The following is a 27,118-nucleotide window of genomic DNA, read 5'->3' as shown; positions in this document are numbered from 1 at the left end:
TTAAAGGCTATGTTTGCCTGTCATCGTTTATCAGAAGTCTCCAAATGGCAGCTGAAGTCTCTAAATGGGAACTGAAATGGGGTAATTTAAAAGGACTTTAGCCAAAAGTTGCATCATGAATGTAAGGGCTTGTGGGATTTCGCTGTCAGAAGCATGCTCAATAGTTCCAGAGATTTTTTCAGCAATATAAATCACTAGTCATTTCTGGCACTCCTGTACTCCTGTCTTCTTGCCTGTGAATAGCACACCATGTCACCATACCTACTGATCCTCTTGGGACGACAAGACTGACTTTCAGAGATGCCTGAAGGCTTCTTTTTGTACTTTTTCATGGGATTTGTGTTCCCACGCTTTGTGTTCCCTTGCAACAAATACGGGGAAAACTTAAACTTTTCTCAAAAAGCATCTGTATATTTATAGGCATGTATGCAAAAGAGAGAACTATCAGAGCGCTCCTGAAATGCAGCCATACACTAGGTGAACCATGGCTACTAACTGGTAGTTCAATAGCAACGCATGCAATAATTGAAATCAGCAAGTCAAGAAAAAGGATATGGTTTAGAACTACAAGAGGAGAACTTCTTTAGAGGTTTTATAGAGGTTGTACTACCTGCTGTCTGTGTTCAAAGCTGACTACTTTGAGGATACTTCACCCATCAGTCCACAGTCAGTAAACCCTTCCCTTGGGTTATACGTTCATTGCTAGGGTAACATTACTGCAGGTGCCACAGTTTCTCTGCATTTAACACAGATACATTTTAGGAATTCTGGTCTTGCATCACCTCTGTACCGTGCTTTTTGTTTCTTGGGGCGTGGGGTTTAGTAACTCTAATGATACCGTGCTTATACAAAGCACTATATAAGTGCTTTGAGACAAACCGCACAACCACCAGTTAGAAATCAAAGCTGTTCTCTACAAACACACATCTGTTTGCAATGGTCTCTTTCCTTCGCCCTCCTTCCCTGACGTCCCCCTCCCATCAGCTGGTTCATCCACAAGGCACAGAAAGCTGGTTTTGTGGGAAACATATTGGTTTAATTTCTTACCTGTGAATTCAAAGCTTATAATGAATCAGTCTGCAAGCAGTGCTCCCTGACAAACAGCATCTATGCCAAGCACAAGACTCAGTCAGAAATCAAATTTCTAGGTGTTACTGTTCACTAAGAAAAATCATCAGATCATTTTTATTCCCAAAAGATTCTATAAAGCCTCAGTTAGATTTCTGTTTAATAAAAATAAGATGGTGGGGGGCAGGGGGAAATAAGTCAAATCTCCTAATGCTCTTTGGGCTTACTGGCCTTGAACGGAATTGATTTCATATTATGGATTTCCATCTTTGCCCTTCATTTAATACAATACATTAGGAAACAAACACTAGGTAGGAATTTAACCAAACTGTTAAGAATATTTTAACAGACAAGTGGCTACATAATATTTTTTCATCTAGTTTTAAAGAAGACTTCTATGTGATTAAATGTGAGCAGTTTGTCCCAGCCACGTTCAAATGCTCAAATTAAAGTTTCATCTTTTTAGATATATAAAGGATTTTTACCATTGCTATTGCTATTTCCTACCCTAAGCTTCTCACTGTCATTAAGTATGCACTTTTCTAATCTGACACCACCTCTAAAGAGTACTGAAGAATTATTCTCCCTCAACAAAACCTCAAACAGGTTGAAGCCCAGATCCACAAGACCATTTTGATAGTTAAATCCTTTAGATTTCAAAGGAAAACTTAGAAGGTTGAGGAGTTGTGTCCAGGTGACTTGTGCGCTCATAGAAGAAATGCGTGGCAGGGAAGCAGCTGAACTGCAGCCACCTTAGATCTGTAATCGGTTCCTAACCTCAGGACGATCCTTTTCCTGATGGTTGAATAATCCTTTTCTCTAAGGACCAAAATTACAATGGACAGAAGTACTTTTTGGTTATGCTTTTGTTTTTTTCCTAAGTGAGAAATAGACATATACCTCTGATTTGGAAGTTGAAGAATTGAAAAAGCAAATGTCAGATGTTGTTAAGATAACTTCAGGTCACCTTTTAATGCATAGAGGAAGAGTTTGTGGATGGTCATGACTGAAGGTAACAGAAGGCATTGTTTTTCCTGGGCTCTGAGTTTACTTTCAGACTTAGGTCCCGTGATCTTCAGTCAAAAGTGTCATAAAAGTAATCTACAGGCCTGGGGGCTTCCAAGAAAGCTGGAGAGGGGCTTTTTATCAGGGAGTGGAGCCATAGGACGAGGGGGAATGGTTTCAAACTGGCAGAGGGGAGATTGAGATGAGATATTGGGAAGAAATTGTTTGCTGTGAGGGTGGTGAGCCCCTGGCCCAGGTTGCCCAGGGAAGCTGTGGCTGCCCCATCCCTGGAGGGGTTCAAGGCCAGGTTGGACGGGGCTGTGGAGCAACCTGGTCTGGTGGGAGGTGTCCCTGCCCAGGGCAGGGGGGTTGAAACTAGGTGATCTTTTGCATCCCTTCCAACCTGAATCATTGATTCTATGATTCTAATTTTCTATGATTCTATAATTCTACAATTCTATGATTAAGGAGCAACAGAAGTAATTTAATTTTCATTTATTTCGTGTATTCCTAGCACCAGTGTAACCACACACATTTTCTCATGGATGACCTTTGGAAGACATCTGGAAATCATGGGAAGGTTTTGAAATTCATGGCTTTGGAGTGTCATGTGTCCTTTTTGGGATACTAAGCCCAAGCAATAAGTCCCAGAAATTAGCTGCTCGGCCTCTCCAGCAGTGCGGTCTCTCTCCACTACGTCAGGGTGAACACACAAACACAGAGCATGCACATAGGTAACTTATAAGGAAAGTGCAGCTATAACATAAATCCAATCAGTCAGAAACCCCAAGGATTTCAAGGACTTCAGATCCTTTAAGGACTATTGCTGTGGCTCTCGAGAAATGTAAGAAATAGCCACATTTTGTTGGCTAGACTAAGGGATGCTATATACTCAACAGGCTCCTTCTCAAACTGCTCATCTCTTTGTATTGCCTGTTAATGGCAGAATCCTTCTTCATCGGCTCACTCCCACAAAATCTTATGTATATGCTCAACTTTCTGAACTCTGAGCAATCCCACTGACTTCAGTATAGCTACCCCTGGTGCAAAATTAAGTGTAGACATAAATCATTGAAGCACTGAGCCTAGAGTACAGTGTGGTGAATAGTTTCTCTTCAGGAAAACATTTATTTCCTGAAGGCAGCATTTCAGCTTAAAGTTTTCACATATTTGTGTTACACATAGTGAGTCAGTTGGGAAGCAGTGTTGAAGGACAGCTGGAAATGCCCAAAATACACATTACTAAATACAATATTTTAAATTTGAGGAGATAGACCCACAAAGGAATTTGGACGCTATGACCATGTCTAAGAAAAAAGTGTCAAAGAAATTTGTACTTTTCCATCTCGGCCCAAATGAGCAGAGTAATCATCTGGGAAGAAGGAGATTGGAGTTCAAATTTCCTCTTTCTTTGAAAGTATGAGCTTGAATTTGAATCTCCAACACCTTTAGAAAATTATGTCTTAAACAATGGACTGTGGAATCTGGAAAGGCTGCAAAAGGCCAGGTTTGGCAACCCAGTCCTCTGGTGATTTTAGTGCTCCCTTCCAAATGTTAAATATATGTTAAAAGTGACTGATTTACAAATGAACAAAAAAAAAACCAAAAAAAAAACCAAAACAAAGAAGTCATATTTCCAGGGTGATTAAAAGCAATGTCATGGCATTTTACTTAATCATATTTTGTGCTGTGGCTGAAGCAAAAAACAAGAAATTGTTCCCAAAGATCTAGCTATGACAGCAGTGATTCACAAACAGGACTTTAAGGTACTCCCAGTGTCTAAATATTAAATATTTATTATAGTTCTATAAAATTTTACATTCCTTGTACTGCTTGCTTGTTTTACCAGTCCTCAAGGGGCTGAGAAGATTCTGTATTTGTTTCCTTTTTCCAGCACATCAAACGCTTTTTCATAATATCCCTATTAAGCCATACGTTTCCCCAGTTTCCCGAGGACTGTCAGTGAGTCACACTGGTATCAGTGCAGAAACTCCAGCTGTGTCTTGCTGACGTCAGTCAGAAAAAGGATGGAGAAAAAAAATGACAAACCACAGAATTCTTAAAAATAATGCAGTTAGCAAGACTGTCTTAGTCAGGTCACTCATGTTGAATTTCAACTTCCTTTCTGCATTTGCACGTTGATTGTCAATGCTTTCTTATCTGTCTGTATAGCATCGTGCGTACTGCCGGCAAGACACAAATAAATGAGCTAATGAATAAATAATAGCAATCAATAGAAACAAACACAGAATTGACTGGCCTCCTCCTCATTGTTCTCACTGAATGAGATGCCAAAAGTAATCAAGCAACATAAATTATAAAAGACAAGTTCAACATTAGAAAGTCATTGTTTCAACATTATAAGAAACCTGCAGTGTGAGTAAGGTAATGTGGTGGCTCTAAGGCATTTAGACAGTTTTGGTTTGCTTTCAGAACATGCCTACCTCTGCTCCCACTGAAGTCAACAATAAACCTCCTGGTAGACAATGACTTCCAAAATTTTCCAAAATGGTTTCTACAAAATGAAGTCTTTGCAATTATTATTATTATTTTATTTTTTTTTTTTACCTAGAGAAATTCGCCTCTGTAAGGGGTTCATGTGCCACAGAAAACCAGTTTAACCCAGTTTGCCAAGGACCTGAGGACTTCAGAGACCAGTACTTGTCAAAAGAGGCTTTCTGCACGTGGTTACATGGTGAAATTCTCCTATGGAAGCAGTTGTTATTGAAATAATATTGAAATAATTGTTTTTAGCAGATGCGTTACTTCTTCTCCATGTGCCTTGATGCATTCTGACCTCTCTTGAATCTTTGTATCACCTCTTTCCTTTGTCCCTTTCATATATATGTGGAGAAGTCCTATTTCCATTTGCGATGCTTACCACAAACCAGCTTTAATTCTGTGACACTTATACTTCGCACAGTTTCTTTGTGTTCTTCCTATCTCTAATGACCCATTGGCCATGTATTTACATGTAAGGAGAAACCCCGTTGAGAACTACAATAGCTGTGGAAGAATTTTGCAGCATCGAGCACAAAAGAACGATGAAGTCCAGCCTTACCGTAATACGGATACATCTTAAAAAAAACCAACAAACCAAACCAAACCAATCCAAACCAACAAACCAAACTGAACAAAAAAACGCAAACAAAAAAAAAAACCAAACACAATAGCACTGCATGAGTAATAATGACAATCACCTGTAAAGTGGAGGGTGCCTTGCAACTCCTCTTCCCCACTGGGTACCAAATTGTGTTTCATTAGAGAAATAAGGCTTCAGTGGACAAAACCCAAATGATTACAAGGGGCCACGTTGCACCCAAGTGCAATTGTTCTGTAGTGCCGTATGATAATTTGCAATGCGTGTATGTTGAGATAATACCACGGGGTATTTTTCTCTAGTAGAATGCATATCTATTGTTAAGTAACTGATGACAAAGGCTGGCGCATTATTAAAGGCTGGACTGAGTTCAGAATTTAATATTCCCCTCGCATTTCAAGCAATTTTCAATGTCCACAACTGTCATCTAACATTGTTTCCAAGTTGCAATTCAGTGGGAGAAAAATAGCTATCCATGTAGGGCTTCGCAGTGACACATCTGTTATGTTATTTATCTGAAGTGCGAAGACAGGAATGAACCAACTTCCAGCCTCGCAATTGAGAACTGAAAATAATAGAAATTAAAGGAAGAAAAGAAAGGGACGGCATCTTTGTGGGAATGTAGGTTAGTGGAATATCATGTGATACTGCTTTTGCCAGAATTACTCTCCCTGCTTCCTTCCAACTGTACTTAGCATGATGTAAATCAGGAGGAGCTTCGTTAAGTGAATTGACCCACGTTGCCCCAAACAGCTGTAAAACAGACCTGAATGAGGCAGGATATCACTGCAAGGGGTCTGTTGTGTGAAGCCTTTCCGTGATTAAAACAATGGGACAAACACTCAAAACTTTCAGACCTGAAACGTGTTTCTCCTCCAAGGCAGCTGCCTGACACCGTATTTTTGTAAAGCTTTTCCCCCTTTGCACTTCAGTACTTGGGGGCTTGCCCCACCCGCCCCTCACCAGGACTCGCCGCACACAATTTCATGGAACTTCCAAATATTTCCTGTGGAGTGAAAAAACAAACTTTCTGAACTCTACTTTGCTTCAGGGCATCTAATCTTGAAAGTTATGTGTGCTGTTAAAAATTGGCTTTCAAATCATGGAACTAGGCCTTCAGGGATACTTTCTTTCTCTTCTTTTTCTTTCTTTTCTTTTTTTTTTTTTTTTTTTTCCCCGCCTTCAGAAGAAGTTTCAGCGCTGCAGAGCCTCAAGCCAAAGGAAATAGTTGTACAGGCAAGTTTTCTCCACCGAATCCAAGAGAACAAGAGGCATGCTGGGGTGCTTGCTAGGGGCTATCTCGCCCTCCCGCATCCGCATGCCTCCCACAGCGCTCCACGTAGCTGATATGAAAATGAGCACATGAACTCCTGGGTGAACTTTTGAATTGGCCCTGCTTCTTCCTCTCACCTTGGCTGTTTCAGACACGTTCTTCTTGTTCGAGGATAGCTTTCCAGCTATTTTTCACCCTTCTAAAATAAAATTAAATAAATGTATGAAAATGAGGCAGCTGGAAAGGCACAAAACCTCCTCAGTAACAACAGTTTCCAGCATTTGATGGTCCCAGAGCACTAGTTATCACTGATTCTGTGCTGGGATTATACTTTTGATCTGAGTGGGATTTAGCAGTGACCTTTTACATAATTTATCGATATTTATGGGAATAAGGTGGTCACCACTCATTGCAGTTGCCACAAAGAACATTCTTCTCAGTAACAACAACATTCCTATTAGTAACAGTGGCTTTGCCATACATAGTCCCACAGCACTGTTTGGGTCCTTACTGACAACTATTTAGAAAATACAATTTTTAGCCCTGAATTAACAAATCACTACTTTTTGTTGGTATGTTGTTCTAAGTGATAGAAATAGGGCTTTGCATCTATTTTATCCTATAAGACACCTCTTTTGTGTCACAGAAGACACCACACTTATATAGAATATTCTCTTGCCTACATTTTAGAGTCAAAAGGGATCACTATTCTTCTGTAGTCTGGCCTACTGCATAAAAAAAAAAAAGCCTTGTAATTTTGCATTGTAAGCCCTTAAACGGTAAAATTAAATTGGGGAAGATGAATGAATGATGTCAGATTTCATGTTAAAAATGGCTTTTCAAAGATGCCCGCATGAAGATAAATGCTTAAATTAAGTATTTCGCCCCCCAAACAGGCTGTTAGATAGAAGACTTCTACTTTGACACTATTATTATTATTTATTGTATATTATGGCACTGCCCCCAGTTGTGCCTTTGTAATAAAAGACAGATTCCCTTTCCCTCTCCCTTCCTGACTTTGGGAGACTGCAAACAAAGGCACTGACCATGCCAAGCTTCACACCCATGGTGAATCTCACACATTGCAAGTGTTTCCTCTGAAATCCGCGTCTGCGCACAGACCGATGCAGATGATGCCATAGCTCTCTGCCTGTGCTCGTAGAAGGACAATGGTATGGTTGGTGGGGAGGGGGGTTAAGTACTTGCCCCTGTCTGTGCATACTGTTTTTAAAGTCATAGAATTCACAAATGGTTGATTTTCCTGAAAGTTAAACAAGGGAAATCCCCTGCTTCAAAGAGGCTGTAGCCAGTTCATGCCTCCAGTGAACTGGATACTGGAAGGCAAGTGCAAGGGTCAGGGTATGAGACGGTGCTTCGTGTTTCCCCACCCCAAAATCCCACAGGGACAGGAGGTAAACTTGATTTTATACACTCGGGAGTTCTGGCACAAAGCAGATAACATTTCCTGCCCCAAAATCACCAGATAGCAGCAGAACAACAGGGAAAATAAATTTCTTCTCCTCCCAGGGTCGCGCTGTTTGTGTGGTGGCCTGTCCCCCATGAGCGAACAGAAGTACAAATATTCCGTGTTCTCCCGTCTACTCATCTCCGCGCTTAGCTCACCTACACAGAAGGTTTTTCAAACGCACTTAACGGGTATTAACTTGTAGTTCCTTACAACACTCCAGTCAGATTGCTGAGCAATTATACACATACTTTCTGTTCTCAGAAACTCAGACAGAGACTCCAAGGGCTAAATCAACCTAAGGTGCAGAAATTTCTTCTACCACAACTAATTATCCAATGAAAACTCTCAGTTCAGCAATATATCTGAAAATAGAGTGCTCGGAAAGCCAAGCTAGCATTTCAGTCTATTTATAATACAAACCTTCACTATAGCCAACGTTGTTAAGAGGTTTTTATAGTATATAGCATGAAGTTTTGGTCTTTAATTACCCCTTTAATCTTTGTTGGGCTTGTTACTGAGAACAAGTTACACTCCTGCCTTTTACAGGATAAACAGCTCCCAGGAATGCATCAGACTGCCGCAGGGGTCAGAGAGTGCATTTAATGAACACCGCTCTATTTCAACCTAAATCCTGACTGATCTGTTTTTGTTTAGTAGAAGTGTAATTAATAGAGCTAATTAACAAATGACCACCCAAAATTTTTGATACTTTTTTTTTTTTTTTTTCAGAGGAAGAGAATTTACACAAGCCCTCATTTATTTTATGTGGCTCCTCTTCCATCTGGAAAGGTCAGCTGTTTGTAGGGATGTTAAATGTATGTTAATACAGAGATTAGATTAAATCTAAAAAAATGTACTGATGTTGTCCATTGGTGTTGTCTGATGAATGGCTTCTAGAACAACAGCATTTTTCTTTTTTGTTACACTTTCAGACCATATCCAGGGGTCAAGAAAGCACTTTGACTCCTGTTACAAACACACAGGAGGTTCTCAAAGTCAAGGTGTTTTCTCTCCTGTCCTGCAGTATGACAGGAACCCACTGGAGATGTTCATTTTGCAACATCATCCCGTGTTCTCAGCTCCTTGAAACACTGTGGAGGAACAACCCCACTGTTTTCTGGATACCCTTGAAACGTGTTTTGAGGTGCTGGATAATGGGACAATGACCCCTTGTTGCAATTATTCTTCTTCTTTACTAGAAGATAAATATCAAAGGAAAAAGGGATACTTACTGCTGTACATTTTTGACATTTAATTCAGAAACGGATCCCGCAGGTGACAACTGTCTATGTTTCTGTTCCCTCCATCTTATCTTCCATTCTTACGCAAAGTGTGCAGGATTTCCCTCATGGAAGAGAGTCCTGATCTGGAGATATACTCCCTTACAGACCCAACCTCTATGCGGGATTCAAAATTCTCCTCATTCAGGAGGGTTTCTCAGGACTTCAGAAATGTAAATGACTCTTGAGCATGGCAAATTAGAGCTATATCTTTGCCCACAACATAATTGTTGGAAATTCATTTACTCATTGGAACAAAAGAAGGTTTTTCTTGCCAGAGAGAAATTCAATCAATTGCACATAACTTTTGTTTTCCCAAAATCTCTATTTCATATACACTGATGGCTGACCTGTATTCATGCACGCAAGTGAGACTTCATGCGTGTGGTTAGTTATTAGCTCTTGGACAAGGTTCTTGGACGCAACTGTTGCTGGATAAGTATTTGACAGCTTTCTGGAGTGCTGACACTTCACCCTGTTTTGACCATCATCTGCCTGTTGTAAAGGTATTGTGCAACACGGGAGAGTTACTGATTGGTCACCAAAGGCATATGGACCACATTAGTTCCCAACATTAAATTGCATTAAGATTTTAAATGGTGCGTGGTCACTGCATTTATTTTCTGGAATGCGCTAAATTTCATAGGAGAAGAAGAGAGGAAGAGTTTTCTATAAATGTTTAAAGGAGTTATGAAGAGATGAGAGTTTCTTACTGAGAGGTGGCATACGATACAAGGAAGGAAGGTAGGACCAAGGACAACATTAGTGACATTACTCCGTAAGAAGCTATGGACCACAGCTGAAGGACTTTGGACTATGACTAGGGAAAATAAGAAAAGGAAAAGGAGAAAGGGTGTAAGAGAGAATTAAAGAAGAAATGTAAAGTATAGAAGTATACATCACAGAAGTGTACGTTAATAGTTGATAGTTGAATAGATTGGCTTGACAGCAGTGAAGGCAAAAACTGGCTAAACCATGAGGATTAGGAGACCAGACTTACTACTGCAATGACTCTGTAGTGGTATTGGACCACACAAACCCACAAGAGTCCTGGAAATGTACAGCAAATGGTCTGTGCAACCGTACTAAGCAGTAAACCACATTAAGTTTATCTCATAAAGCTGCACAAGTTGCCTGCAATCAGCTTATTTGAATTGCTGGGGATTACTGAGCTCATGAATGATTTTCTGTGTCTGTTCAAACAGGTTTTTAAGTCCAAGGAGAGTCTTGTCCACAGAGCTATCTGAATTGTTTTTATCAATACTTTGTGTAGCTACTTTTATTCTCAGAAATAGTTTGCAAGGTAGTATTGATTTCTGAAAATTTATTTATGCATAAACATTCATTGACAAACAGTTTTTGGAATATGTGGTACTCATGAATGCTCTCTTCTCATCATGAAATGTACATTATGCGTCATGTTTTCCTTCAGTCATATGGCATTGCTCCTGTCCCCAGACTGGTCAGTTAAAGTGTAATTAGTGACTGGATGACTAAAGTATAATGGCCAATCTTGAATCATGAATGACACATAAACATTTAGAAAAGCTTAACTTGGGGAATACAACGGATCTGAAAACAGATTCAGAAGCAGACTGTGGTCATTCATATACTCATGAATAATCTCATGAGACCTCAGAGGACCAGAAAAGTAAATCCACTCATTCATGTATGCCTACCTCATTTTGTTATTCCAAGGGCTCTAATCTAACCCAGAGGGAAAGCAGAATTTACATGAAGGGGTCATTAGAAAAAATGCATAAACAGCCTTTGAAAAAGAGATGAACACACCAATCTATCTCCTTTCCAAAGCAAGAGTCTGCCAAGCTACATTTGAGAGCTCTACAGTCAGTTGATGCCTCTTTGACTCAAAAAAAAATCTTGGATTATTTTCTCATCAGCTTCACTGTTTCTACAAAAAATGGCAAATTTACTGTAGAGTAATCCGGTGCCTGTTGAGATCCCTGTAGGAGCCATGAGGTCTATTTTGAAATCTGTTCAGGTAAAAGTGAACTCAAACCTAGGCTTCACATGGAGGCGTGTGCTCCAACAACTAGGATTGCTAGCTTCATTTATAAGGATGTGCAACATCAACAGCTTTTCCTTCTTTACCTACCTTTTAAAAACCAGCTACAGAAAGAAAGGATTCAGTCACAAGAAAGCATTTCTGTACTTTAGAACATCTGCAGGAAGAGAAAATCAGATGCAGAGAAGACAACTGTAGGGTTTTTTTTCCCAAAAAAAGGTCACTGATGGAGTTCAGGCTTATCCAATATTAGCTGGCAGTTCAGATAATATTTTCAGAGTTGAAACTTTGACTCTGTTCTGAGGAAAGGCACAACTCAGTATAATTGATCAGGTTCTATCAAAACAAAGTGATACGGTCAGGGATATAGTCAGCATTCAGCACACTGCAAATTATGTCTCTATCTAGAAGCCTATGAGAAATGTCGGTACACAGCAGCAGTTCTTTAAAAATCGAAGTCCTACCAAAGGGAAGCAATTGAAATTCACAATATGCAGTTATCTGTTGTGTCATTTGCAGAACTTTCCTTTGTCTCATCAGAGGCAATTGGGGGTTAAATGCTACCTTTCTTATCAACTTGTGAAATATTAAAAAAAAACAACAACAAACCAAACACATGCATCACAGCACTGTTGGGGCCGAACTTCGCAAGGGTTGTGATGATAAGATCATGATAAGGATATCTAGAAAAGAAATATTCTAAACAAACGAGATTAAACAGGGAGAGATCATTCATTGATGAATTTATCCTGTTACCAAGAACAATGTAATGATATTAATGATGAGGATTTTTGATTATAATAATATGATGTAGGCTGATGTCTGAGAGAAAGTCCAGTGGTCGCAACAACTGCAGTGAGTCCGATCTGTAAAGACAACAAAATAATGCCTAATTGGCAAAATGCCTTGTTGTGAAGAGAGGCCTTTACTGTCATTTTATGGGAAAGCTCTGCAGAATTTAATAGACAACTATAATCTTCCTTTCACTATTATTTCTACTTTCTGCCTAGTTCATCGAAATGCAATGGAAACACTGTATCCATGGCAAAGCTTTTTATATAGCTAAAGCATCCTCCAAAGTAATCTTATTTGCTACTGGATCTAGTATATAGCCCATTTAACGGGGAGGCAGACCTTTTTTATGTGGTCCCCTTGGCCATAGGGATGGTCTTTCCCATGGGGGTGTCATATCGGCATGTCATGGGCAAAAAAGCTCTTGCTCTGCAAGCTTAGTTTGGAAACTGTAAAGCTTAAGTCTGACAAGAACTTTGGACAGCCTCCTTTATCCTAACTTGGTGAGACTAACACACTCTTGGTCACTTGGCGACATTTCTAGGAGAAATTCCTCGGGGAACAGGTAAAGGCTGAGTGTTACAGAGAGGTCCATTGTGATCAGGGCTGTGCTGGTCCCAGGGTGAAATTCATCTCACCTAGATGTGAGCTGGTCCCCTTAGGTCCTCTTTGTGGTTAGTGAAGAGAAATAGCGTATTCGGTAGAAATTCTTTTCACCAACATCAGAAGATTAATTTAGAATGGTATGAATCATCTTTAAAAACAACCCTCTTCCTCATGACAAAGTGAAAACAGAGGGACTAGTTCGAGAAGCCAACTATATTTATTCAGGTCATAACAAAGGAGTGTTCTGTATTATGACTTTGCCTCTTTTTCCCCAATATCCTAGGTAGACTTGGGCAACATGACTGCTGTAGTTAGCAAAACTATAGGGATTTTATTGTGAAAAAAAAAAAAAACCAACCCACAAACCTTTACATTTCTGATTGCAAAATCTTTTTTGGGTCTCTATGTGAAATGAGACATTCTCCTAAAAGCTCCTTATTTCATAAGAAAGCCACTCTTTTTGTTTCAGAAAAAGAACAATTGAGCAAAATTTTATTAAATTACTGTAACTCTGTAACAGTCTTACAAATATTGGCCAGCTGAACTCAGAAAGATCCTGTAATGCAGTTCTCCTATTTTATATGTGGTGAAACACAGACATTAAAAGATGACGTGGTGAGCACTGTGAAATAATTGATAATAATTATTAAAAAGTTCTGCTGTGGAGGCTCTTTAGTTAGAAGGCCATTGACATAAGAAATATAAATCCAAAAGCAGGATGAGGGACTCCTAAAAGACAGGGGTTTAATGGAATTCATTGAACAAAAAGGCACAGTTACCAGTAGCAGTTAGAGGGTAAGTGCCCATAACTACATGGGCAGTACAAGGAAAAAAAATCTTGGCAAGTATGTGCTTTGAAGTTTTCCACATAACTACGCTTTCATAAAAAGCGGCCATGCACAGGCTCTGTTGAAGCCCAATGGCTTGTCTGAAAAAACTCATGTACAGAGCTCTCAGGGAACGTGCTTAACTGTTTTCAAGATTATATTTATGTTCCTTACATGTGCTTAAAACTCCACATCATTTTTATTGGCTTTCCTTGATTTAGATCAAACCCAGTTCTTCAAATAATTAACATTTTTATAACTCAAAAATCCTTTATAGGTACTTGTTTTCAGCTGAAGTTCAGCCTAATCATATCTAAAATAATCTTAATAATAATCCTAAAGTATTTACCAACTCTATCATCCATTAACTTTTTATGGTATGCAAACACTTCATGTTTTACTGACATATTCCGAAAAAACGTACAGAGGGACTAACTAGGCATGGGAGCAAGGGAGTTATCCTTAATTTGTAATTTCCTGTTATTGTAAATTATACCTGCTCTGCATCTTTATAGCCTCCTTCCATCTTGAAATGTTACTATGTTACTTTTCTGTTTAACTTATGCACCTTGAATGTTGTAAAAACTATCGTAAAAGTCAATAAAAATGCAATAACATTGTGTCAATCAAGAGCAATGGAGCAATCTCTATTGAGCAAACAATTGGAAAGCTACAGCTAAAATGCAATTGCACCATGTTGCAATTGATTAAAGATACGAGAAAAAAAATTAGAAGTGGTTTTTTTTTTTTTTTTCCCAGTTTTAGTTATTACCAGTTGCTTAATTTATAGAGCAGTTACTTTGATCCTATCTAGAGTCCTGTAAAGTGGCTACCGGTACAAGCAGCGGTACGGTCCTGCCTTGCTTCCGTCCGTATGGATTACCCATGATCATCCTAAATTCACTGTCACCCAGTAAATGCTGCCACAATCTAAGCCCACTTCTGTTCTGTTTATGTGAGTACTCAGGTAGGAACTACCCTTTTTCATCAGGAACAAGAAAACCGCTGTACTAAAAGTCCGTCCAGTTCAGTATCCCACAGCCGACAGAGCCCTGCAGGAAAGCCCTGGGGAAGACACAACAACAAGGGGGGCATAAATTCATCCTTCCCCTGTATGATCTTGGTGATGTGGCTCAGGGACCTCTTGACCCAGCTCTGCACATCTTTGTCTCCAACAGTCTTTGCTGTATTTTTCTCCCCTGTGCTTGTTTAATCACTTCTTGGACCCAGTCTAGATTACATGTCAGCTTTTGAGTAAATAACCTGGGGGGAGGGGGTGTGTGTGTGTGTGTGTGTGTGTGTGCTGATCTCAGCCTCTACTGTAACTTCACATTTGTAGATAAAATTCCTTACAGGGCCACCAGAATGGATCGAAAGTTGAGCAGAGAGGAGGCTATTGCCTCAGAGTTGGGGATACCTAAGAAAAAGGATCAGGAAAATTCAAGGCTAGTTGTGGGTATTTTTTTTACTGCTCTATCCAATTTTGGCATATGCCTGGGAGTAAAACAGCTTTTTTCAAGAATCCGGACTTGATTTTGGTAAATATGGCAATTTGATTCCAAGCTCTTTTCACGCACAACAGATAAATAAGCAATCATAAACTATGTCATCATAAATAAAAGCCTTATTGAGCTCAGGCAATGAAAACCAATCAATAGAGGACACTCATCCCCAGTGAAAGCAACGGCTAATGCTCTGCGGTTCCTGGTGGATACTCTGTCATTGTATTTTAAAAACCACAAGGAATTCCCTGTGTCATCAGCAATGACCGCTTTATTGCTGGTGAATTAGGAAACGAGCGGGGCTAAAGGTGCATTTAAATTTCACAGACTCATTCATTTAGCCCATCTTCCAAGGCAGGAGGTCACCTGGCTGTCTCATGGGCTTGGACAGGTGCAGAAAAAGAAAGACAGGATCACCTGTCACACATTTATGTCTATTCCTCTGGCTGTTTCAGTCAAAAAATCAAAACCCAAACCCAAAACTTCCACAATTTTCCCCAAAGTGTTACACTTCCTTACGCTACCTAGATTGAACACATCCCTTTTTGAAAGAGAAAATTTCTCTATTTCGAAGTAGCTCTATTCATTTTTTATGAGACAAGCTTTCTGAAAATGAATGGTTCCAACATGAAATGAATAATTTTATTTATGTCTAAAAATGCTATTTTATTCAACTTGGGAAACCATATACCCTCCCCAGTCTTTTTACAACACGCAGTATTTTTATTGAATCAGAAGTTTTAGCAAACTGAAAACCATCTATGCTAATTTTGCATTTCCACTATTTATCCAATATGAATACTATGCTGACTACCATCAGACGCATTAAATCAGACTCATTTAGCCTAAAAAGTTATCAAATTTCTTTTAAACAATGCAATTTCTCTTGAAAGTATTAAAGGGGAGAAGTACGAAAATTTCAAATCATTCACTTCTCTCTTGCTTAATGAATTATTGATTTGTGCTTTCCTTTTGAATGATAGTGCTCTGATGTGATAAACATTGATTTGAATCGTCATACAAATATTGTATATCATCAACATGTTATGGCAACAGAATAACACATACCAAGATAGACCCGAAGGGATGGAATAATACAAAAAAAATATTATGAGATGCCACAACTGTGTGCAAGTATGTGTGAGGGTGCATGTGTAAAATAACAAATGGAAATGAAAGTAATGCATCCAGGGGAATGATAACGATGCAGAATTACAGAAAGTTTACATTTGGGTTAACACTGAGCAGGGAACCTTGGTAATGAAAAATAATTACTTTCTACTCCTGGTAATTCTTCTAACTTGACATTTCTTGCAACCACAAGTGCATAGCTGTCACAGGTTTAAAGGGAGAGCTCTCTTACACCCTGCTCATGTTCAGAAGCTTTAGCTTCATGCACAGCTATTCACGCCAATGGGAACTACACAGTCAAAAGACAAAAGGAAAGTGCTGAGAGCAGTAAACACATAGATAATCCTGTCCACCAAACAATTTTGCATTTCCTTTATGCACCATTTATTTCAGACAAAAAAGCTGCTGAGAGATTTACGTCAAAGTGATTTCCACAGCTCAGCTGCTCGAGGCTGGGCAGATGATTGAAGCGCTGAGCTACACTTTCCCGGGGACCTGTGCACAACCCTCTCCTGCCATGCCTGGAGGTGGGAGACCTCACATGCTCTCCCTCAGACAAGTTCATTTCTAGCATCAGCTGGGTGGTTTTTGGCAGCCTGGATGAGGGGAAAGAGCCTGCGGTTACTGGGAGAAGAAGGGACAGTTGTCTTTCCCTTGTTCCCTTGGACAGCAGCAGGATCCCAGGACTTGTTGTCCTTCCTATGGGTTGTTGTCCAAAGTGGGTAGGCTAAGAAGGTGTTCCTCAAGTCTTCTCCTAAGCCCTCTGCAAAGAGGGAAACACCCCTTTCGTGTCCACGGAGGAGAAAGTAGTGCTTAGGAAACAGACGGCCAAGATCTTTCATAACACAAACCAAAACATCCATATTCTGTTCTAAAACACCCTTGCTTGTCACGCAAAAATCCTCAAAAGAGTATGGCTGCACTGGGACAAGAAGTGGCAATGCTACTGTATACATTCACAACAAATTAGACTTGCAATTAATGACCTGTAACTATTACCCACCAGGGCTACATTGAGATTTTGCCTAGAGGGCTACAAAGGGTGAGGAATAAATATCACCATTCAGGGATTAACCAGATCCAAGCACACAAGTTCAGACCAACAGATGCAAAGTGGGGCCAGGGAGACGTGGAAGCCGGGCTCCTTCTCTCTCTTAACATCACAATTAGCACACCCAATGCAGTTGAGAGGATATTGCCATTAATCCTGTTGTAGGCCAACATCAGGATGCGATCCCTTAGAGCAGGAAACAACCCAGCTTTCATGAGAGCATCACCACATAGGCAACATTGGCCAGCTTGCTATAAAATTCTAGCTTAATGATGTACATGTAGGTAGAACGTAATATAAGGTTAATCAGGCTAGGCAAGGTGTACAAATAAAGATATTCAAATACATTTGTATAGCCATCCATGTCAAACTTATCAAACTTTTGTTTTCTCCCCACCCCCCCCCCCCGCCCCGCCCAAACACATGCTTTTGTGCAAGGCCTCATTCTTGTGTCTCTCCAGACTGAATGGACTCAATAGAATTAGATGCTCCTGAAAATTTTGCATGAGACTTTTTGCCAGGAATAGGTGGGTAATTAAGAGTTGAAGCCTTATCTTCTTATAGTCTCACCAGAATCAGGTATCGTATTTCTATCACTCAATAAAAATGAATTCTCCATTCCCAGGAAATATTTCTAGTATTAATTTAGAGAATGAATAACTTTTTTGTGGTTATCAGTAAAAAACCCCAAACAGTCCATTTAAAACCTATTAGGAAGCATAAGAAGGCTAAAGAAGGCATAATTAATGTAATTTGTTTTTCCCTTTCCACATATTTTACAGTGTTTTGTAACATGATGCATAACATACACAGCTCTGATTGTCTGGAGGCAGACAACATCCTGCACCAATGGCCTTACATACGGAGTGGCAAAATGAAACCTGAGACTTCAGCTTACAAGTAGCTGGGGAAAAAAATAGATATCAGGATTGAAAACTTGTAATCATTATGGCATTTGCATTATGACAAATTAAAAACTGGTATTCTAGGTTACGAACAGTGCTATAAAGCTGGTATTCTACACTGTGTATTGCAAGCTCATTTAAAATGTACTCTTCCACGACATGATGAGAACACAAATTATAATTAGGAAAGTAACCCAAGCAGAAAATTAGTCTGGAAGACTAGTCTGAGTATGCTCCTGAAAACAAAGCCATCCTGTGTCTTAACTTTACTGTCTTGGTATAGGGAGAGATTGAAGCAGAAGATAAAGCCAAGGACAGATATGGTTTAGGGGGGGCGAAGGAAAAAAGAAACGGCTTTGCAAGTATGATCCATAGAGCTTGAGTCGTGCACAAAGAGAAGCCCCACCAGATCCCACCTTTGGCTGTTACAGCTGCGATGTACGGGTCTATACCTGGATTTTTGTTCCCATAATCCCATAGGCAAAATTTCGCACTTATGAGCACAGATGAAGTCTGCTGACCCCACCCTGTACCCAGAGCACGAGTAAATGTACCCAAGATTTGTAACCAAAAAAGGGCTAACTATAAAGGTAGTGAACTGAGAAAAAAAAAAAAAAAAAGTGATTCAAGATTTCATTCTGAAACAAATGGAGAAAAAAGAAAAAAACGAGTAAAAAACTCAAAAAGTACTTGCTACCACTAAATGATAAACTAAATAAATGATCTTGAGAAACTTATAAGCAAGCAAGACACGTATCTGAAAACTTTTGCATTTGAGGTTTTCTCTTCTGGAAATGTTTTGTGGGGTTTAAATGAAAAGCCAGATAGTTCTGTACAAATCACTTCGTATCTCTGTACCTTATTTAGAGAGACCGGAACAAATCCACTGATTGGAAAATCATACCTACCTTTCAGGTGCCTCTTCTTGTGGAAAGGGGATCTGTATACTGCAGAGTGGTTACATCACACTCAAAGGAAAGGATCATAATTTTCTATTAAATCTTATTTGCATTTTCTGTAAAAGGTGGTTTTCTCGAGGTACCTGATACTACTTCGTTGACAGGGCACCCATGACTTCCCAGTGCCGTACAGGATTTAGCAAATTTATCCTTATTTAGAAGAAAAGATAAAAAAGAAACCAAAAAACCCACTGCAGCAAGGAATTGTATCAACAGCTGCCCTGAAAAACAAATGTGCTCTGTTTTAAGGGATCATTTTGGCAAAAAACGCAGCGTTTAGTGAGTCTGAGGCTAGGTGTTTACCTAGCATACAGGATTTTGAAAAGGGAGAATTAAGATATGAGAGGCCTTATTTTCTCAAGGGGTGGCCTGCATCCGTGCCTGTTGATGCACGCAGCACTGGTCAAGACTTCAACAAAACAGGCATTTGTTACAAAAGTGTGTCAAAGCATAACCAGGTTGCAGAAGAACACACAACAACCCCTGTGATGTACACCGGGTTCAGCTCTTCTCAGTTACCGTCCGTGGTCTGGAGAATTTATCACCATTGCTGCAGGTGCTTTACTCAAAATATTTACCCTGAATACATCTTTGATCTGTACAATCCTTTGAACTGTACAATCCAGAAACTTGGTGCACCGTCTTTTCCCTGGCTGTGGGCTACTGTCCTGCACCCTTTCTGCTCCCCTGTCTCACCTGCCTCCGGCAGTGCAGAGTAGCAGATTGAAAGTCACTCTGTAACCACAGTTTTTACCCTAGATATTTTCAATACCCATTTTTAGTTCCTTTTTGGCTGAACTAAACAAAACAGGAGGAAGAGAGGCTGGAAGCGAGAGCAGAAACATTGCTAGAAAGAGTTGCCCTCCTGCTTTTAGGGGGACAAGCTTTACTTGATGTTTAAGGGACCATATAAAAACATCAAAATACATTCAGCCCGACTCAGCCTTAGACCCAGATCCATCATCTTGACTCTGCAAGACCCCGAGTTATCTACAGCAGCTCCTGCTGGTCACTGGGGCTCTGACACGTTCATCTGATCAGTACGTTTTATTTCTATCTCCTACTCACAGGCTAGTTGGAGCATCTCACTTCGACGACGAAATGGTGTGAAGATTCAGCTGGTCTTTGGTGATGGGGATAAGAAATCCAGATCAGGACAAAGCTCCCAGAGGCGCTGCTTGGACCTAAATGAAAGAGCAGATTGATTAGGGATAGTTGCCCATCCCATTTTAAGGTTGAGGTGTATTAAGTTTATTCATATCACATCAGTGCATATGCAGACTTTAAAATTTTTGTACTGCATCCCATAGGTACAAGAGCCTGGGAAAAGGGAAATATAGTTTCACACACTGGTCTGAGACAGGGTGAATACATGACTTCAGTGTGTATTTAAATCCACCCCGATCAGAACCTTCCCCAGGAGCAATGTCTAGTACAGGCTTCAATACTATGCTTCTGTTCATTTGGAGGTGATTGAAAACCATGTCTGCACTAAGCACGTGTTTATGAATTGTCGTTCAGGGTACAGATATTTCCTGAATTGGGCTGTAGAAGAACCCAAAAGTTTCCAAAACCAAAACCAAAAATTAAAGTAATCGCTTGTTATTGAAAAGCACATAAACACCTTTACAGCCAAAGCTCCTCTTTTAAACTGCATCACTGGGACATGTGTTGCAAATTTGCATTTTTTTTTTTTTTTTTGTATTCAACATGTCAAAAACATTTATAAAAGCAAAGCATTTTCTGTGAAGAATAAAACTGGGAAAAGAACGCAAATTCTTTTTTATTGCTTGTCAGACGGTTCATGTGGGTTTTTGCTTTGATGAAAAGAAAACAAAACACAGTCATAGAAAACACACCCAACAATGATGATGTAGAAGATCTGGGCAACTGAAAGTTTTATTTTTGATTACTGATTCCTGATTTTTCATTCCTCCCTTATATATTTTCAGAGAAATGCCTTATGGAAATTAGCTATATATTATAAGTTAATTTAATTTTAAAACTCTGGTTAGGTGACATTTACAGGATATTTAACACTTTCCAAAACTGTGACGGTATTTATATTCCTGGATATAGTTTTAGGAACCTAATTTTGAGTTTAAAAATACTGACTCATAGGCTTCTTGAGATGTGTGAGAAATGGCCTTTGGAACACACATAAGATGACAAGAATAAAGGTGTTGGGCTAAAAACCTGGTTAGAGAAATAAAAACCAACCAGGAAAGCTGATCAGTTTAAAACTGTTCCCCCTCACCCTGTGGCTCCCCTCCCTGCTCCAGAGTCCCTCCCCAGCTTTCCTGGAGCCCCTTGAGGGACTGGAAGGGGCTGGAAGGTCTCCGCGGAGCCTTCTCTTCTCCAGGCTGAACCCCCCCAGCTCTCTCAGCCTGTCCTCCCAGCAGAGGGGCTCCAGCCCTCCCAGCATCTCCGGGGCCTCCTCTGGCCCCGCTCCAACAGCTCCGTGTCCTTCTGCTGTTGGTGCCCCAGAGCTGGAGGCAGCGCTGCAGGGGGGTCTCCCCCAAGCGGAGCAGAGGGGCAGAATCCCCCCCCTCGCCCTGCTGCCCACGCTGCTGGGGATGCAGCCCAGGCTGCGGGGGGTTTCTGGGCTTTGGGCACACATTGCCAGCTCTTGTTGGGCTTCTCATCCACCAACACCCCCAAGTCCTTCTCCTCAGGGCTGCTCCCCATCCATTCTCCACCCAGCCTGGATTTGTGCTTGGGGTTGCCCCAAGGACCCTGAACTTGGCCTGGCTGAACTTCATGAGGTCTGCACAGGCCCACCTCTGGGCCCAATGTCTCTCTGGATGCACGTTACATGTTACCAACAAGAAGGGAAACTTGGCTATTAACATTTTATTGCTGAACTAGGCAATAACACTTCCCAAAAGTTCAGTATTTCTATACACTGGAGCTCCTCAAGTCCAAGAAGCAGGATACGTATTCCCTGTGAAATGGATTTTCTGTGTTGGCACCTTCCAGAATACCTGGTGCCTGTCATACAGACCTGGATTCAGGTGTCAAAACAATATCTGGTTTTATTATGAACAAAAAACCCAAACAACGAAAAAATTACTTATATAAAAATTACTTATAGTGTTTGCAAAAAAAAAAAAAAAAAAAATTGAGGTAGCAGCCCTTACAGTTTGCTAGCAGAGACCAAGGCAGACCCAAAGCTGTTCTTTGTCATAAAATATCTCATGAGCTGAACTTCTTTTCATGATTTTAGAAATTATTGGGTTAGTCAGTAGTTTTCTGAAAGCTTGAAAAATCACACTACAAATTTTTCTGGCGAATTTTCCATCAGTTGGTTGGATTGAAGGAATTAGAAATGTTCTGCTTTCCTGGGGGTTTTCAGCACCTCCTTCTTTCCACCCTCCTACAGATACGATATAGCGAGAGCGGCCACAAGAAAGAATATGCAGAAGCATGTCTTAGAGCCTCAGGCTTTCAAACTCCAAAAGTCAGGGATGAAAGCTCCAGACACACGTGCAGCCATGCTGTTAGAAGGTGTAGCCCCAAGATTACTTTGATTGTGCAGTTGAGAAATCTTCCTTTAAATTTGAAACTCACAGGCTGCTCGCCTCTGCCTCCTCCCTTGCTGCCTCACTCCTCCAGTTTTAATTAATGACGCTATTATGTGCCTCCATTGCAATATAAGGCCTTGTTCAGGCAGTATGCAGGAGCAGTTTGAAGAAGCCCTCCAGAAAAACGAGAACTGTGATTACTCTTTTCATGTGAAGACTTTTTTTTTAAAAATATGTGGACATATAGAGAGGTCATTGCAAAATTCTTAAGTGAAATCTGTACCGGCGTTAGTGCTCTTCAGCAGCTGAAATAGGTTGAAGAGGACTAAGTGTAGAAAAAGCTCAGATTCATTTCTGTCTTCAGAGTGTACCCTTTCCTGTCCAACCTCTAAATATAGTTCCTGCAGTGCTTTGCCCATGGGGACCATTCAGTAATCCCAGTGATTTACTAATGGCTCTGGGAATACAGCTTTAAGAGTTAGACATTATGAGGATGAGGTACCCCAGCCTGATCTGAGAGGGTTTCTTGACCTCTATCTGATATTTTCCCTTATCTCCATCTCCTTTACTGACATATAGATCTTGCTACGTGATTTCTGTCCCTAACCACTATCGTTAGGCTTCTTCTATTTACTGATTGCCTTATCTCTGCTGCAGCCTCATTAACTCAATACATCCTGCAAGTTTTCATCCTCCCCTAATCCCAGAGAGATTTCTCAAGGCAGTATGTGCCAATACAGCGTCCAGGTGTGGCTGAAACGGCCCAGAGATATAGGAAAATATTAGTTCTCTGGTGTGTGACACAATGTTATATCAAGCTGCATTACTCAAAAGAAATTCCCTTTTGCTTTACTGCGCGGCAACCTTTGATTGCTGAAAGCTAAGCCATTTTTCTTAAAGAATAGGAGGGAAGCATATCTGTAAATTGTTTTACTCTGCTTGGTTGATAGTCACTATTGTGAGTCAGGCACTGCAGCAGATAAAGGCTTTTAAGTTAAGCTGAAAACCAAAGCATCATGACTGTGGCCGTAACAGCCTCCTCTCCAGTGCGAGAAGGGGAAGTAAGGGAAGCTATAACACCATTCATCACTGGGTTATCACAGATCAATGCAAACTGAATGACCAAATACTTTCTTTCTAGTCTCTTTTGCTTCCTGTTTGTTTTTTTATTTTATTTTATTTTAGCTCGGTGTTTAGGTGCAAGAACCAAACAAATAAAACATCCTTACTGAAATGTAAAAGGAGAGGGACAGGAGTGAAAAGAAAGAGGGAGAAATATTTCTAGGGCTGGTTTGTACAACACTGCGTTCCATAATGTTGCAAATCTACTGGTGTCCCTTTAAGAATATTCGTATCTTGGTTTATAAAAGCTAATGGCATTAAAAATACAGTAATTAACATGTTCATAATGTAAATGTTAATCATTTAACATGTCAAGCATCTTCATCCCCTACTGAATCAATATGAATTATTAAAACAGACTCTTTAAGACCTTTAAAATCAACTCTCAAAGCATGCACTAAACAACCGCACTGTTGGCATACGTGAGCACTAAGTTACAAATTCATGTGTTAGACTGTCTGACACACTCGTTCTCTTTGATGGGAGAAAACAAAGACAAAAACTTCCCCTCAATGTCTTATATTCAGAACTGCATAATCTGTATGTACAAGTGAAACTTTTTTGTTCTCAGAGATTTTTGTAATTTTTTGAAGGTAAACCTTCTAGAGAGAAAAAAAAGAGAAAGGAGAAATAATCTAGACAGGTTACAGAATAAGTTTTTCCATAACAAAGTTATGTGACAATCCAAAATGCTCTTGAAGCAATAAGTATACAAAGATAATAATAAAAAAATAAATCTAATAAACTAAAAGTTGAAGTTCCTAGTTTTAAAACAGTTTCTGTCAAGATGTCATTGATCATGAAGAAGGCTATATATGCATTTGGAAATTGATTTTAAATACTATAAGTATAGACTAACTCTTAAAAAAGCATGTTTACTGTGGAAAGGTCAAGAAAAAGGTTTATTTTCAAGCATCTGCAAAATAGAAACCGAACAATTAGATGGATGCACCTTACCTCACAGCTGGCTCACAAAACTTTGAGGAAGAATCACGAAGTCACTTTTGCACATATATATATAAAGACAGCCAAACGTCTGCATCAGATGTCTGTTTTCTGGTCAACCCATTGAAAGAAAATGTCAGATACGACTTTTTTATGGTCTTTTTTTTGGTTACAGATACAAAATAAATGAAGTTTTGCAATCGGGTACAAACCCCATCACATAAACAGTGGGTCTCAAGTACTTTCCTATCAAATTGCACAATGGTCATGTTAACATCCTGTTCTACTTGAACAATCAGATAAAGGACTGGATGTTAATAGGCCAGAGGTTGTTCTGGCTTTGGGAAAATCTTCTATGTCCATGAAGTGGATTGATTGGCATTTTTCATGATGCTACAGTACTTCCTGCAGCTAATCAGCTTTTCAGTGGGAGTAGAAAACCACAACCCCCCTGTAGTGCATGGAGTTGTATTAACCTGCACCAGCTGGGAATTTAGCCCTCATTTTCTATATCTTGATCCACCTGATCTCAGGTATAAGTTTAAGTTCTACCTGGGCAATGCCGTATTCCTTCTATATTGCAAGAAAGGAGGAAACTCATTTCAGAGAGGTTAAAATTTTACAAAGTTTGTGTACTCAGGAATAATTTATGAGGGGTTATATGTCTGATAGAAGATAAGAGCTCTTGTACCTTGCTTGCCTGGCATGAAAATTAGGTCTTAACCTCCTACCACCAGCAGCAAAAAAAAAAGACAAATACCACTAGGAAAAAGTTCAGCACACTGCCTCAGATGCACAGATTACAGTCAAAGAGCAAATAGAAGATGGAGAATTCCAGATCTGGGGCAGTTAGGGAGGCTTTTCATGCCTGTAGAAAGGAGAAGAAGCTCCTTTATATTTGAGGGACACGTTGTGCTTCCAGTCCCTTGTGACTTCATAACAAAAACTTCTTTTCACAACAGGGTATGAAATAAACATGAGAGGTATGAGCACGGCCTACTGTTTTCTAACTCATCTGATGAAAAACATTACCTACAAACCACTCCTGGTAAGCTCTTAAACCATTACGGCTGTGTATTTATTATTTCTGAGAACTCAAAAGTGCCATTACACCAAGACCTTTTCTGAATTCCTGTTTGAATTTCCCAAACTGTTTGCTAAGGCTACGTAGTCACCAGATCAATGTGGGCATTTGATGCTTTAATACCTGCCTCTGGAGATAAACACAGACTTCAAAGTTCTGTAAAAGGTGAGGGAGCTGAAAGGTGAGGGAGTTCTCATGACCTGAATGTGATGTAAATTTTCCTTCCTTTTTTTGGTCTTTTTTTAAAAAATGTATACATCTGCAACGAGTATTTCTAAAGTCAGAGATCCAGAGTCAAAAGTTGGACATAAATGCAAACAGAATTACAGTGCATCTAGCTTTTACCGGATGTTGTTTGTGTTGCTCTTTCACAACACAAAGCACATACAGAGCAAGCATTAGGCTGTAAGTTTAACAAAGGAGTTAGGGAAATTACATAAATATAAGAAACCAAACAACAGGAGGAAAGGCTGGGGACAAATGTGAACCTCCTTTGCTGTGAGAAGTGCCAAGAAGTGTAGCCAAACTGGATTTTTATTTTTTTTGGTGATGGTATAGGACAGCTGTTCAGGACAGATGAGGTGGGGCTGAAGCCATGAAGACGGGGAAGGAAGAAGAAAGACAAAGAGGGTAGATGATACAGTTGAAGGGGATGCTCTTTGGAGGTGATGGCTGTTTGCCACTGTGTAAATATAACCAAATACTAAAACCTTAAATCACTCCAGGACTGTATTTACATGGTAGACGTAAAAGTCATTGATGAGGGGGAGAGCGCAGAAATCCCTCAAGGCGGGTAAAACACAGATGTTGGAAACAAGAATCTTCTATAATGCATTAAGAATCCTCACAAAATATGATACCCTAGAGCTTATCAGTATAAAATGGATCAATAATTAAGTGGGGTATGTGAGACTTAACAAGACAGTGTGGTTCAGTGGATTCATCTGCTCTTTCCAAGACCCCTGATACTGTGAGTTGTTGTCTGGGGTTGAGCCTCCCGGAACTTACATCACACTAATGCTGTCTTGTACTAGATGGTTTTCTACGATTTAATTTTGGAGAGATGTAAATGGACACAGTAGCATCAGAATGTGGTAAAAGGATTATCATCTGGAAAAGCTTACACTAATGGCATGAAAAGTGGACAGGATAGAAAGCAAGCAGATACAATAGAGTTGTGATGAGATTACTTGATCATGCATAACTCCAAACTGAGTGTCTTTAATATACGGAATTACTCTTTAGGGAAAGAAGCACTGAGGAACAGAACATATTATTCATTTAATGTCCATAATTTTTCCCTCAATATTTGATTTAAAAAATTATATTTTTCTATTCCATAACAATAGTAATTTTCTCATTCCCACAAGAGGAAATTGGTGATGAAGCACAGCCCTTAAGTACACATGGCTATAATTTAAGAAACTGCAATATCAAGGTAAGGTATTGA

At 39.8% G+C, this 27,118-nt stretch overlaps 1 protein-coding gene across 2 annotated transcripts in view; it reads right to left on the bottom strand.

Annotated features, from left to right (window-relative positions):
• LOC134508698 (urea transporter 2-like) overlaps nt 1-24,826 on the bottom strand; it is a 304,867-nt gene extending 280,041 nt beyond the window's left edge. The window contains exons 1-2 of one of the 2 annotated variants that reach the window (XM_063320620.1): nt 24,597-24,826; nt 20,062-20,177 (exon numbers count right to left, since the gene is read on the bottom strand). The gene's annotated coding sequence lies outside the window, so the exon portion shown is untranslated. The remainder of the gene's footprint in view (nt 1-20,061; nt 20,178-24,596) is intronic. The other variant, XM_063320619.1, reaches the window with a different exon arrangement.
• Nucleotides 24,827-27,118: the final 2,292 nt, after the last annotated feature.

The sequence above is a fragment of the Chroicocephalus ridibundus genome, chromosome Z (genome assembly GCF_963924245.1).
Source record: "Chroicocephalus ridibundus chromosome Z, bChrRid1.1, whole genome shotgun sequence".
NCBI classification, from domain to species: Eukaryota; Metazoa; Chordata; class Aves; order Charadriiformes; family Laridae; genus Chroicocephalus; species Chroicocephalus ridibundus.
This window is presented reverse-complemented; position numbering and strand designations above follow the sequence as displayed.